The 14,588-nt window shown below is 44.9% G+C and overlaps 1 long non-coding RNA gene across 1 annotated transcript; it reads right to left on the minus strand.

Moving 5' to 3' along the window:
- Positions 1–906: 906 nt before the first annotated feature.
- On the minus strand, positions 907–14,346 carry LOC142007010 (uncharacterized). The gene is made up of 4 exons (XR_012643882.1): positions 14,203–14,346; positions 13,967–14,050; positions 1,537–1,600; positions 907–1,140 (listed from the first exon to the last, which is right to left on the minus strand). It is a non-coding gene; the product is annotated as an uncharacterized LOC142007010 (long non-coding RNA).
- Between the last annotated feature and the right edge of the window lie 242 nt (positions 14,347–14,588).

Here is a 14,588-nt window from a genome sequence, read left to right on the forward strand (position 1 = left end):
GCTTGATTTTTTTTTTTTTTTTGCCTCAAGTGCCATTTTCTGCAGTTGCATTCAGGGATTCAGCTGGAAGGGATGAGAAGAGGGAGACATTGGGGAAAGGACGGGGCCTGGGCTGAGTGGGACTGGGGTCTGGGGGAGCCGGGTTGGCCACAGGCTGGGGATCTTGCTCCCCCACGAGCAGTAGCTTCACCCACTGCCCATGAGCATATCTTAATTGACTTTTTCCCCCATTGTAGACCTGCCCCGAATATTGCAAGATGACGTTAATGTAATTCAGGGAGGAATCTGTTTTATGTATAATAATTAGCTTGATATTTTCCCTTCAACATTCCTTTTTATGCCACTCAATTCAATATGGAATTTAGCAAGACAGTATAACGTGACTGAACGATGTTTTATCCTCGCATCTTGAAAGTAATTTATTGTGGTTGGTTTTTTTCCTCGCTAGTGACGTTTGAGCTAGTAGTTGAGAACTGGGAACTATGCTCTCCTCTCAGCTGACTGTATTACTTTAAAGCCTGTCAAGCAACTAGCATGTACCTTCTCTTTGTCATATATTCAGTAATGCTTTTGTGTATTTGCTTGTAACATTCTGAGTGACACTTTGTTTTACAAAAGATCTTGAACAAGCCTATGGAGCTGCCTTTGGATTATGACAGGGCAATCTGTTGAATCATTTCAGCATGAAAAGCCTGCGTGACAGGCCTTGTTTATTTTTGAGCAGGCAAGAAAATAACTTCAAGCTTAAGTTTTTCTACCAGTGCTCAGCATGGTGTAAATCAACATGGGTGGAGAGCAGAGGGCCTAATCGTGCTCACATAAGGCGTACAAGAAACAATCAAATAGCCAATTGATAGCTTAGTGATTGGGTGGCTTTGAGATGGTGTCACAGGGTTGAGTTAGCTTTCTAGCTCCAAAAAAAACCCCACTTTGTGTTGAAATCATTGTGCTTTAAAAATCACAAAACCAAAGTAGGCAAACTTGCTCAGAAAGGCCATTTAGTTTCTGAACAGGTCTTACACATTTTGCAGCCACATTCCAAGTTTCTTCCTTGTTGTCAATTTGGAAAAAAAATTGATGTACCCGTTGCCACGTTCTCTCCACACACACAAGCTTCTGGTGGCATCAGAAATACGATATCTGGTAAAGAAAAGGAGGATGGAAAGGACAAGATGTGATGTCCAGTGATGCAGGTAAATTGTGTGCAAAGGCGTACGTGCAGAGCTACTGTCATGTGCCTTCTACCCTTCACACGACCGCATGTGCACATTCTTGCAGCCCAGTGTTGGAAACTGCAGTACTTTATCATCAAGCAAAAAACTTGTAGTGAGTAGAAAATGGTCGATGTCCCCTAACCTTCTGAAACCCATTGGTTGAGTCCTCGGCATTATTTTTAGCCAAAATGTTTCTGCATTTCAATACTTTCCAGTACATTGAAAATCCCAAAGCTGCAGCATCTGACTGCCTTTTTGCTGATGCCCCAGCGTGAGTGGTGTTTCGTGCCTGACTTATCCTGCATCTGTGTTTAAAAACTACCTTTATGAATTGATTCCCAGTGATGTGTCCTCAAACAGCGAAAGGTGGGGAGGTGGACAACTACCTATAACAAACAGAGCAAAGCAACAAATAAAAACTTGCTACAGTCACCAATGGCAGAAAAACAAACGTATAATTGCATTAAAATTAATTTGAAGACTTAGGCTGCACAGTCAATACATATGTGTTAGCAAATGCTAGAAATAAAGTTGCCTCTGAAACTTTAATTTGAGTCCCTTAATGCATTATCACAGCCTTAAATCAAATGATCAAGTGGTACCCCCACCCCCGGAGTCCTTTATGTACCCCCATGTGCTTTGCAGACAAGGTTCTAAATTTACTAAGGATGCAGATATAGAAACTTGACACTACTCATTTTCTTTACTGCTGCTCCTTTTGAAATCCATATAGGTAGAGTCCTGCAAATCTACAGCTATTCACTTTATATCCACGGGTATTCATAGATGCGGCTGTCAATGGATCATTTTTGCAAACAGAAGATCGGCTATGGATGCACGTTTCTTCTTCATGCAAGGTTCTAAACACAGTTATCAGTGATAAAGATGTTTTCAAAGGTACAAAGAGCACTTAAATGGGAGTTGGTTACTTATGTCCTTTCACATATCTCAGCTTGTTATGAGATGGAATCGTATATTTCATGCCCACCTTCACTAGCAGTTAGACAGTCATTAGAATCGTTTATCTGCTGGGCTGAACTGAAACAATCCAGAACAGAACTTTAAGAGCAAGAGTTACCGAGCAGTGTTCCCTGTAAAATGAGAACGGGGGGAGCCACCTAGGCTAGATTAAGGTGCCATCTAGCTGATTAGCAGAGCACCCACAGCTGCCACAGCTAGCAACACGTGTTTCTATTGATAGAGCACATCCATACATGCCTTGGTGCACATCATAAAGTTTATTCTGCCCATGGAGGGAAAAATCAGAGGGAACACTTACTGAGTGGTATTAATGTTAGTGTCGTATTAAGGAGGCCTTTTATTCTAAGCTCCTCATTTCTGGAATTTAACTTTTTGGAAGGATGTCACTCTTTCAGTCAGAAGTTAGCAATAAGAGAGCATACCAACCAATGGCAGAGTGACCTGTAAAAAGAGTTGCTCTCAGTTCCAGATGTGATGGTGGCTAGTTAGCACTGAGACTTGGATTAGTTGTCACTCTTGGCGTGAAAGCTAAGTGAGCAGGCAGGCAGTTTATCAGCTGTAGAGTCCCTGCCTCTTCAGAATGATAGAAAACTAGAAAACCAATTAGGGATTCAGGATAGCATTGTTCACTAATTAGCCTGGGTGGCTTTTGCTTCAATCTGATGGATGGCAAAGGGCTTCATGGTTATTTGCTGATATCTTCTGAAATCTTCAATGTAGGTATGTGAGGAATTCAAGTGGGAATTACTAGTGCTGATTTCAAAAAGTGCCAGATAAATAAAGAGCTGAACCCATTCTCTTACCAGAAATGTCATAGCATTTAGACAGTTAGAGCTGTCAGAGAATGCAGCTCCTCAGTGAAGCAGTAACAGTGGGGTCATGCTGTTTTACAGCACAGTTTGTGGGTTATGTTCACACAAAATCAAGGTGATTGCACAGTAAAACCAGTGCAAAGTGCTAGAATTGTCAATTCTACGTGAGCAGGGCTTGATTAGTAAGTGCATTTATTAAAGTGGTCAAAGCAGCAGGCCACAGGGAAGAAGGGGATGGTAGAGATAAAGCACCCTTAAATATGAGCATCACAAGAGTTCAGAAAATGTAGAGCCCTCTGAAATCTGATGTTGATCTAAGTGAAAGAACTGTCAGTCTGTTTTAGGCGTGCAACACTGGATTACTAAAATAAAAATAATTGTACTTACAGAGGCCCTTAATCCTGGAAGATCTTGGAGATTTTGCAAAGTGAAAATGTTCCATACAACCCTACTGCAGCCACCTGTGGGGTAGCAGATTACAGCCAATGGACACCCAGCGCAACTATGGACATTTGGGCCAAGAACACAGAGAGGAATGCCTAACTGAAAAACAAGCCCAGGCAAAGAAAATAGGCCCTGGGTTCCAAGGGCTCATAGGAAAATTGGAGAGAACACGTTGCCATGGAAATCATTAATTTGAACAAACCTTCTCTGGGAAGGGACACTAAAGCTGGATCTATGTTTGCCCCCAACTTGGAAAGGGGCATGGTAATCAGTGTGAAGTGGGATCGCTAGTAGTTATCCCCAGCGGCAACTTCCAAGTGTGAAACTTTGAAGTGCTGGCATGCATGTAGCCGCTGGCACGTGGAAGTGCCCGCGCTACTTCGAACTGCCTTTACACCCCAAAATTTTGAGAACCAAAGGGAATTCAAAGTAGCGCCAGCACTTGAAGTGCTGGTGGGTACGTGCATTCCGGCACTTTGAAGCTTCACACTTAGAAGTTGCCGCGGGGGATAGTTAGCCTAATGAAGTGCTGCATATGCACTGCAGTATTTCATTAGTAATCTCCCATCACCCTGACTACCATGCCCCCTTTGAAGTTGGGAGCAAGTGTAGACAAGCCCTATGTAAACTGTCTCAGCCAGTCAGACTCACATTACTATTAATTAAGAGTGGGAAGTAGAACGTGTGCTGCCAATCACTCACCTTTAATTAGCTAAGGGGAAAGAGCTCTTTCTAGCCAGTCCCTTTGTTATTCTCCTAGTCCCCCTGCTTTAAAAGTTCACTCTGACCCCTGGTTTCTCTGTTCTCCATATAGAAAAATTTCACAGCTCCAACCCCTCCCCTGTAGAAAAGTTTAGGCCTGGTTTATTCTTGGTGGTTTTATGCAACACCACACAGGACAGAGCAGGTCTCGGGAGTCATTGACTGTATTCTGCACGAATGAGAGGAGAATGCTGTGCTTTTGTAATGAACATTTTGTCCCCTGCCATATTGGTAGCTACGCTTTTTATTTCACAGAGAAGACAAATACGCAGTAGCAAGAGCAAGATTCAAATTGATAGTGCAGTTTACCCAAGATCCACTGTTGCATATCCTTAAGAAAGCAGCTGTTTTTTCAAGCTGTGCAGCAGTGTGTGCAAGTATTCCTTCCAGTGGAATGGGAGAGCCATATTCATGAGATGCATATTAAGATACTATCCACTGTCAGGTTGAATGTTGTTTGGTAATACTTGTGTAGCACTCTTCCAAAACGGGCATTGGATGGACTCAGAAGTGTTCTCAGTGACCATCATTACAAAGTCCTGTACCAACAATTACCATTAGGATTAGCTGAAAAGCTTTGAATCAAAATCAAAATTTTCCACAGGAAAAGATCTATTTCAGGGGGAAATGACATTGGGAAAAATCTAAGCTAAATCTTCTTGGTGGTCTATAGTGTCTGGCGATGACATCTTCAGCTTGCACTGGCTTGTTGATTGTGGACTTGCATCTGGCTGAGGAGTCCAAGCCCTAATGGCATGGGCATTCAGAGTAGGGGCAAGGGAATTGTCCTGGCTCCGTCTGTGCAGCTGCTGCTGTTGCTTTCCTCTCACAAGCATCAATCAGGCATACACGTTGCTGCTCTTCGAAGTTGACATACACATGTCGTACAAGAGCACGCCAGCCTGTTTAGTCTTCTGCATACTACTCTACCTGCCTTGGCTTTAATCCAGCATGAGCAATGTTGTTCTTCACGCAGTCTTTACACCTCTTGTGAGGCCTACCTTGATTCTTTTTGCCCCGGGAGAGTTCACCATAGAGGAGTTGTTTAGGGATTCTTGACCCCTCCATTTGTATGACATGCCCTGTCCAGCAAAGCTGGGCTTTCAGAATCGTGGCTTCAGTGCTTGAGGTTCCTGATCTGTCAAGGGCTTCCAGGTTTGTGACTGTGTCCTGCCATTGATTGTGCAGTATTGACCTCACGCTGTGTGTGAAAGCGCTGCAGCAGTTTCACATGTTTTCTGTACAAGGTCCAGGTTTCACATCCATACAGGAGACTGGTCAGGACTACAGCCTTGTACACTGTCAGTTTAGTGGACTGTGGGATATTGTGCTGATTCAACACTTGTACTCTTGGACATCTTCATGCCTGGTTGGCGTGGCTGACCCTCACATTGATTTCTTTGTCAAGGGAGCCATCATTGGCTACCACGCTGCCGAGGTACTTGAACTCCTCTACTGTTTTTAACTCTGTTCCTTCAATAGAGATTGAAGCAGGAAGAGCAGCAGATCCTGGAGCAGGTTGAAACAGTACCTCGGTCTCTCCTAGGCTGATGGTCAAACCAAAGTGGTGAGTGGCTTCAGCAAACTTGTTGATGAAGAGCTGAAGATCAGCTTCCTTGTGTGCCCTAAGTGCACAGTCATCAGCAAAAAGGGCTTCAAGGATGAACCTCTTGAGCATCTTGGTTTTAGCATTCAAATGATGAAGGCTGAAAAGTGACCCATCAAGCCTGTAGTTTATGTAGACTCCCTGGTCCAGGTCCCTAACTGTGTGGCTGAGGATGCATGTGAAAAAGAGGTTGAATAACACTGGGGGCAGCACGTACCCTCGCTTCACACCATTGGATATCTCAAATGGATCTGAGGATTCACCATTCGAAAGAACAAAGCCAGTCATGTCATCATGGAACAGGTGTATGAGGTTAATGAATATTCTTGGGCAGCTGAATTTTGACAAGATAATCCGCAGGGTTTCTCTGTTGATGGTGTCAGACTCCTTGGTCAGGTCTATAGAGCTGGCCTGTAGATTCAAGTTCTGCCCTATGCACTTTTCCTGGACCTGATGAACAGCAACGATCATGTCAATGGTGCTGCAGCCTGGGTGAAACCACACTATGCCCGCTCTGAGATGCTGGTGATCAGATGGTTGAGGATGACTCAAGCCAAGATCTTCCCAGCAGTAGAGAGAAGAGAGATGTCCCAGTAATTTCCACGGTCAGCTTTGTTGCCCTTACTCTTGAAGAGCAAGGTGATCATGGCATACTTAAAGTCTTTGGGCATGTTGTCTTCTTCCCAGATGCTGGTCAAAATGCTGTGAAAGGCTCCAAGTGACACTGGTCCTGCTGCCTTGAAAATTTCAGCAGGGATACTGTCCATCCCAGGGGCTTTGCTAGAGCTGGTCTGGCTGATTGCCTTTTTGACCTCATCCATTGTAGGGGGCAGGTCAAGACTGTCTATTGTGGGTTTCTGAGGGATCTGGTCTAGGGCTGCAGGGTCAACAATGGAGGGCCTGTTGAGAAGGTTGCTGAAGTGTTCTCTCCACCTATTGTTGATGCTGCTTTTCTCCCTCTGGAGGGTCATGCCATTTGCAGAGAGGAGAGCTGTAGTACGTGGCTTTGAAGGTCCATATATAGCTTTGATAGCACTGAAGAACATCTTGGAGTTCTTGGTGTCAGCGTAGTATTGGACTTCATCAGCTTTACTCTCCCACCACTCATCTTGCATTTTGAGAAGTGCAGTCTGTGCCTGACTCTGAAGGTGCTTGAAACGGTCATGTTTGGAGATTAGGGACTAATCGTTTTTCCATAACAGAAATGCGTTCTGTTTTTCCGCTAAGATCTTCATGATGGTCTCGTCATTTTCATCAAACCGGTCATGGTGAACTCTCTCTTTTTTTTTTAGTCCTAGTGTTGACTTAGCTGACTCAGTCACCAGCGTCTTGTGTTGGGCCTCCAGTCAGAGGTCCATGAGACATCATCAAGGTGGTCTGTGAATTGCTCATGATGAACAGTACGTTGCAGCTTCCCGACCTTGAAGGAGGGTCTGAGAACTTCGGGCTTCTTGTGGTGCAATGTGCAGCATAAGGACTGATCTGAAGAGTCTATGATCAGGCCAGCACTCAGTTCCCCGCATGGCCCTGGTGATCTTACATCACGAATATCCTGCCTGCGACTGATGACATGGTCAATCAGATGCCACTGTTTTGGTCTTGGGAGCATCCATTTGGTCTTGTATTTATTGGCTTGCTTGAAGAGAGTGTTGGTAATCATCAGGTCATTTTCTGCACACAAGCTCAGCAGAAGGCAGCCATTGGCATTCATGTTGCCAACACTGTGGTGCTCCAGCAACCATTTCCAGGTCCTACAGTCTTTGCCGACCCTGGCATTGAAATCACCCAACAGGAGAAGCTTGTCACTTGGAGATCCTCAGAGAAACTCTCTTTTGCTTCTTCGCTGCTGGCCAGAGTGGGAACGTAAGTGCTAATGACTGTAAAATGGCAACAGGGGTTGAGATGGAAGCGGAGCTTGATCAGACACTCACTGATGCAAGTTGGTAGGTCAGGAAGCTGGCGCAGAAGTGATGTCTAGATGGCCAGTCCCACTCCATGGATTCTGTCTTTGTTTTCTGACCTGCCTTTCCGGAAGAACATGTAACCTCCTTTCAGTTTGTAGATGAAGCCTTCTTCTGCAAGTCTGGTCTTGCTCAGGGTGGCTATGTCAGTGTTATAGCATGCCAGATCTCTTGCTATGAGGGCCGTTCTTCTCTCAGGCCTCAGAGCTTTCTCCCTATCCAAGAGGGTGCGAACGTTCCATGCTCCAAATACCATCTTTCTTTTTGTGGTGCTGTTGACTGCTGTGAGGGTAAAACTGCCAGCTCCGGCATGGTGGCCAGTTGGGTTGGGACAAACAATTTTTGGAACACCTTTTCTAGTCCCCTCCTGCATCTGAGGGTGAGCAGTGCTGCTCCTAAAAAGGCCTGCTGAGTCACCTGGGATGTTGCCAAACTTCTCTGTCCTGGGGTCAAAGTTGAGCCATCAAAGTCCCCAGGCTGCCTACAAGCAGCTTTGGAACTGTGACTCTCAGTGGTCACCTCCACCTGTCACTTCGCCCCTCCCCACTTACCGCAGGCCTTTGAAGTAAACAGAAGATGTAGAAGGACAGGGTAGACTAATTTAATAAAGTTGGCTGATTTGAGAGATGAGAATGCGCAAAAAACCTGTGCGCGAGAATATTTGAAGTGGAAAAGCCGTTGCTCAGGGGCAGTTCCACTCTCTTGGCCTCAGAAGCCTGGTCCCAGTGGCACAAAAAGTCATCACGGCTGGCGACTTCCTAGGCTTCCTTCCTGGTCATTGAATCTCACCGCTGATCTCATCTGTCCAGTCCCCTGGAGCCAACTGCCCACGCTGGGACAGGCAAATCCCTATCTCACTGAAGGTTTCAGACCTGTTGGCGACCCTCGCCTGATTTAGCCCACTTGTCGAAGCTGTTTGTGGGGTGTGGCTGCTGCCTCACGCTACAGCTTCTTGGAGCCACAGGTGAGAGATGAGTGCCAGGTGGGGACTACAGGTGCACAACTGCCCCCAAAGAGACATAAGTGCCCCACAGCAGAGGTGCTGTCCCTGCCTGGGCACACCACACTCCCCCTTAGCTAATAGTCTGGGTTGAAATGCATCTCTTCGTCTGCCAGAGCTGCTGCAGTGCCTCATGAGAGGTGTAATGCCTGGTCCCTAATGCCTCCATTCTCTCCTGCACATCCAGCCCTCCAAAGAGACCACATCTTCTCTGATGCTCTAGTTCTCCTCTTCAGCGGTGTAGTCCAGAATGGGCAAGTGCTACCAGAATGCCCCCTGCCAGCATGACTTCACACACAGGGTGCATGGAGAGGATGCCATTTTCAGAACAAAACAGCAACCTCATATGGCAAAAGTGGCAGACGCTTTCAGCACATGGCACCTGAGAGGGCTGAGCTGCCTCATGCAGAAAATGTTTCCATAGGGGTAATGGTGAAACATTTTCATTTTGCTAGGAAATGTCTAATCTTATTCTTTCAATCTTTGTGAATCAAACTTTCTCATAACTTACATATAAGCTGTATGTTGCTTTTTTAAATTCTGATTTCTCAGTGGCAAAGCTGGAATATTATCCTTTTTCCTAATTCCTTTGTAAAAGATAAGCCACTCTAACGAGTTAAGAGATCAGGCTTCCTCTTAACTTACAAATGGAGGCCAGCTAGTGAGATATCTTTACTGGCTGTTCTGCAACTGTTCTAGTGTTGCACAATGACTGTAGTAACAGTTATTAGCTCCAGATCTTAGCAATTGCATTCATTTTTGAATTTACAGTAAACTCTTTCATATCTGGCAGTCACAGGACTGGGAGGTTGCTGGATATGCCAGTATTCTGGATAATAGAGAGGTATACCTAGCAATGTATAACACTAAAGAAAAACAAGATTAGATATTAAGAAACAAACAAAATGTATGCAGAGTATTTAATTTAGCAACAACAATAGTATTGTACAGTGGAAACTTGTACTGTATTTGCTGTATTTACCTGTTTATTTTCACTATACTGTACTTATGGGAAACTTAACTAAAATTTACTTATAGTTAACATGCCAGTTATCTGAGAATACGGCATAATAGAATGCCAGGTATGAAAGAGCTTATTGTACACTGTGGTGATCCTCTTTTGGTCTGAAAGTCTGATTGTGCAGCTTTAATAAAGACCCTGCCTGCAATGGAAAAATCTATCTCACTGGAGAGCCAATCACAGTGAGGCAGCACAAGGGATAGGCTTAAAACACGGATTGGTCTTGCTTAAAATGTAGATGAAACCAGAACTTACACTGAAATCATGCTACAACCTTGAACCTTACAGACTTCAGTGTGTAAACCGAGTTTGGTCGCAGTTGCACTGTAAATGTGAGTCACATTTTAACATTAAGTTGTTGCTTTGAGAGGGGCCGGCATCGTGGTAGCCTTTCACCCTTTACAAAAACAGATCAAAAAACTGCAGCAGGCAGAGCTGGAGCTCGCAGCACACCACTGTATTTTCTTCTCCCATTTGTGTGGTTTTATTATCTGGCCAACAATAACAAGTGACCACTTCCTCTACTTCTTTTTCTGTTCTCCAGCTTAACACTTTCTTAATGTGCAGGATAATTCAGCTATCTGTGCCATCAGTCCCATGCGTGTTAAGCAAATTCTTCTTTGGTGCTCACCAGCAGTACTTTATCCAATCACAGTAGAGCTGTGTGAGGTGGCTCCCATGACTGGACTTCCCAAAACTTGCTACTGACTTTCTTTTTTTCCACCTCTCTAACTTCTATCAGCTGGGTGTCACTCAGCAGAGTGTACTGTTTTTCTGGTAACTGAAGATGAAATAGAGTGGGAATTTGCTACTGAATTCCTCTCACAATATGAACCAGTCTGGTCTGATTCATCAGTTCAACAGGCACTGTGTTCTTCTTGACAGCTCTCTGTCGCAGTGTCTCCACCTCTATATGTAAGCTGAAACCTTCCTGCCTCTTCATTGTCAGCAGAGCTATCTCATCCATAGGACAAGGAAGGGCGGCCACTTCAGATTGGGGCCAGGGCCAGGCCTGGGCTGGGGGTTGTTTGTGGCTGCAGCGGCAACAGAAGTCACCTTCCTCCTTGCCCTAACTATGCTGGTGATGGGAGCAGCAGCCAGTTCTGCTCAGCCATCCTCCTGGCCTGCTGCACCTAGCTTCTCTGCAGAGGGTAGCAGAGCAGGCCGCTGATCCTGCTGCTTGTGAAGTGGAAGAGGAAAAAGGGGTGGAGCAGTGGAGGGGCAGGGCCTAGGGCGTTAGTAGGGGGGTTGCCCCAGATCCCGCTCCCTTCTTCATCTCTATCTCTGCTTTGCAATGGCCCTGGTTGTCAGACATTAAGGAACTTAAAATAGACATTCTCAGAGGTCTCTGTGCTCAGAGACCTGGGAGCAAGGGCTTGTAGATGCTCCTTCCTTCTGACTGCAGGTTATTGAGCTTCAGGGTGCAAATCACACCTGTTGGTGGGTCTGTGTGGCTTCTTAATGGATATCTTCATTTTTCTGCATCATGTACAGCTCCCTCCTGCAGCATTAGAGTGATATCTTCCAACGGGGTTCAAACTTCTCTTACCTAGGTAGTGGGGCAAGGCCCCCAGAAAATAACCTTAACTTGTCATAGGAGCTTGACCTGGGATGGGACAACCCAACCTTTTCTGAGGTTTCTCACAGTTAAGGTCACTACATTAAGCTGAATAAATCATGTACCTTTATAAGTGGAAGGGGATCATTCTATTTCCTACATACTCTGCCTTTAAATGTGAGCAGGTAGCCTTCCGGAAGTGGGGCGACAGGAGGCAGTGGCCATTTTTCCATTCCCTACCCAGAATATTGGCTGAATTGTGTCATCTTGCTGGCCCATGGAAACTTAAATATAATGGTGTGGGCACAGCCATTTAGGGCGTGACCACGACAGTGTCGCAAGCTGTGGCCTGCACGCACCCCATGTGTGATCAAGGCTTTGCTACCCACTCAGACCCCAGCGTGCAGTGACAACCCCCCCGCAAGGATCTAAGGGCTCAGCCACATACGAGGAAGTGGGGCTAGCTAAGAGCTTAGTCACCTATCAGGAAGCAAGATCCGCAACTCACCAAACATTAAAAGCTCCTAAAAAGGAAACACTCCTAACTCCTAAAAAGGGCACAACGCACTGACATTGACCCAGGGGTTGCTTCCATGTCCAAACCCCGATAAAAGTTAAACTCCCGCCTCCCAAATCGGAGACGTGTGTACCTTGACAAGCCCATGGGCTGGTCCAAGTCGCTCATCCCTCCCGCCGAAAATCTGGACCCTTTTGGCTAGATGTTGGTATGGGATTTGGTAACCACCCCGTAAGTACAGGCTTTCCCTGTCTGTCACCTGACATCGCATTGGGGTAGACGGCTAGAGCACGCTAGGTATTTCCCCTTAATTCCTCCCCCCATAACATTTATTAAGCCATTGTTAATAAAGCTTTTTTACGCTTGCTGCTTGTCTCATCTCTGTCAACCACTCATCCAGTGACCCCCTTTTACTCCCGGGACAAAAGGGTGTTTTAAAAGTCAGCTAGGCTAAAAATCTCTCTCTTTATTGGTAAGAAAACATAGCACTCCATTTGTCTTTGAACATATTTACCTTGTCCTCTGCAGAACAGAGTCCTCAAGATAGATTTGATTTTTTTTTTACCCCCTACTTCTTCCTGGGGTATGGTTTTACAGGTCATTCACAAATAACACAGCACAAACATCAGTATAAGCTGCATCCTTAAGCTTACCAAACCCTAGGATTCCATTCCAGAACCCCCTCTTTTCTGTTTCCTAAATTTGCCTGACCCCAAAAGACATTTCTGACTTTTATATCTGATAATGATTGAACAGTTCCTGTCTAATTAAGGTGCCACCTAGATGACCTGTTAGGCTGTGCTGTTTGTAAAGTGAAACTAGAATGTTTGTTTTAAATGTGTAAAAACCAATCACTCAAGTTAAAAATGTCTGTGGAATCTGAATTAATTCCCTGTGTGTATGCATTCTGAAGTAGCATGTGATCATATAACTAAAATCTATTTTTTCCACTGGACCTCTGCCTCAGTGCACGGGATGGGCAGTGCTCACCAAGGCTATGTCTACGCTACAGAGTTATTTCAAAATAACAGCTATTATTTTGAAATAACTTTGCAAGAGTCCACAATATGCATGTTCTATTTCAAAATAAATTCAAAATAGCAGATGTGTTATTTTGAAATTGGTAAACCTCATTGCAGACAGAATAATGTCTATTCAGTGTACACAGCTAGGGACTAAGGTACAACTGCATTTGCTCCAATCCCTCAGACAGAGACAAACATCTACAAGACCTTTACCAAGCTTTCCTGAAACTACAGTACCCACCTAAGGAAGTGAAGAAACAGATTGAAAGAGCCAGACGTTCACCCAGAAGCTGCAAGACAGGCGCAACAAGGAAAACAAGAAAACACCACTGGCCATCACATATAGCCCCCAGCTAAAGCCTCTCCAGTGCATCAGCAGTGATCTACAACCCATCCTGGACAACGATCACTCAATCTCACAGACCTTGGGAGTTTGCCCGCGAAAGCGTATGCTTCAAAAGAGTGATCGGCTCTTTCAAAAGAGTGTCCACACAGACCCCACTCTTTCGAAAGAAGAGGCCAGGGATCAAAAAATCAGGTGCCATGGGTAATGCTCTTTCAATAAAAGGGCCGGGGAGTGTCTAAAGGTGTTTGCTTTTGAAAGAAGACGCTCTTCCTGAAACGGGAGTGGATGAGCACTTTCAAAAGGAGCACCACATTCTCTTGATTTAATTTTGAAAGAACGCTTTTTCTGTGTAGATGCTCAGCTGGATATTGCAAAAGACCCCTTCTTTTGAAAAATATTTTGAAATAACTTGCTAGTGTAGATGCAGCCTCTGCGTGTAGCTGTGTTATTTCCAAATAAGATATTTTAAAATAGCTGTTCCTAAATATCATATTTTAAAATAACTCTGTAGTGTAGACGTAGCCCAAATGAGTAGCTATTCAGTGTCGTTGTGCTGTTCAATATGTCTCCTCTCCCCACTTCCATATTTTTATTTACTGCACACAATTCAAATGCTTTTCTGAACACAAAATTATTAATTTCTTCCTAGGCTTTTCTACAGCACTTATTGCTACAGTAGATCAGTAGTTCATGAACAGGAATGTGTCTTCGCTACTCACCTTCCAATTATGTCAACAGATTAGACCATTGTCCTGCAGACAACAGCTTCCTCACTACACAGCCCAGCCCTGGGCAAATTCATCCTATGGGTTAAAGGAGGCAGGGATCATGTGGAGGGAAAAAAGGGATGTGTTCATGTAACTTAATACTGTTCTATTATGCATACACAGAAGGGGACTTAACAAAGGTTGCACACCCAACCTGAACACTGACATTTCTTGACTGTATGCCTCACCTCTTCTACCTTTTACAGGTGACTGAGTCCACTCTTAGTAATCCTGTATTCCTCCTCTGGGTTCCCCTTCCTTGTCAGAGTTTGTTCCCTTCTTTTCTGTACCCCAGCAACCTCTTGTTGTCCCCTGTGCATTGAATTCAGAACGCTTTTCTCCTCATCAGTGCCACCTGAGCAAGAGAAGAGGGACTACTGAAAGCACAGGAAAGATAATCTTATTGTTCTTGGTTCTGGTGCCTGGAGCCACGGTGGCTGGGAACAGCAGTTCAGTGAAAAGTCTTGCTTTGTCCCTTGCATTTCTGGTCTGGCACATGCTCGGCACAGGGTGAAGCTTGAGAGAATTTAGCAGCCAAACTCTAAGAAGTCTGAGCATTGCCACATTTTTCTAA

This window comes from Carettochelys insculpta, chromosome 1, assembly GCF_033958435.1.
Source record: "Carettochelys insculpta isolate YL-2023 chromosome 1, ASM3395843v1, whole genome shotgun sequence".
NCBI classification, from domain to species: domain Eukaryota; kingdom Metazoa; phylum Chordata; order Testudines; family Carettochelyidae; genus Carettochelys; species Carettochelys insculpta.